The 384-nt window shown below is 53.1% G+C and overlaps 1 protein-coding gene across 1 annotated transcript in view; it reads right to left on the bottom strand.

Moving 5' to 3' along the window:
- Positions 1 to 384, bottom strand: part of ZCCHC24 (zinc finger, CCHC domain containing 24) — a gene marked incomplete at its 5' end in the record, with an annotated part of 66,167 nt that overhangs the window by 50,124 nt on the left and 15,659 nt on the right. The window lies entirely within an intron of this gene.

Consider the following 384-nt stretch of genomic DNA (forward strand, 5'->3'; position numbering starts at 1 on the left):
ACACACCCTCTGCCATCCCCGGGCCTCTGGCTCACATCCATTGCCTTTGGATATTGGTCACCCTGGGGGAGGCCCTGTCACCCTTCTCCAAAGCCCTTCTCCTGGAGGCATTCACAGGCTGCCAGCCCAGAGTGAGCGTACCTCCTTGGGGCCCCAGAGCCCCTGTTGATGTCTGAGTGTCACCTGCCTGCCTGGATTAAAATCCCAGCTCTTCCACTGATAGCTCAATAATCCTGTGTGAGTCCCTTCCTCCCTCGAAGCATCTGTTTCGCCATGGAAAATGAGGCAAATAGAGCACTTAACACATAGAGTAGTTTCATTAAATGAAATACTGCTTGGAGAGTACTCAGCACAGTGCCTGTCTCCTTAACGGAGCTCAGTCTG

The sequence above is a fragment of the Colobus angolensis genome, unplaced genomic scaffold, assembly GCF_000951035.1.
Source record: "Colobus angolensis palliatus isolate OR3802 unplaced genomic scaffold, Cang.pa_1.0 Scaffold12, whole genome shotgun sequence".
Lineage (NCBI taxonomy): Eukaryota > Metazoa > Chordata > Mammalia > Primates > Cercopithecidae > Colobus > Colobus angolensis.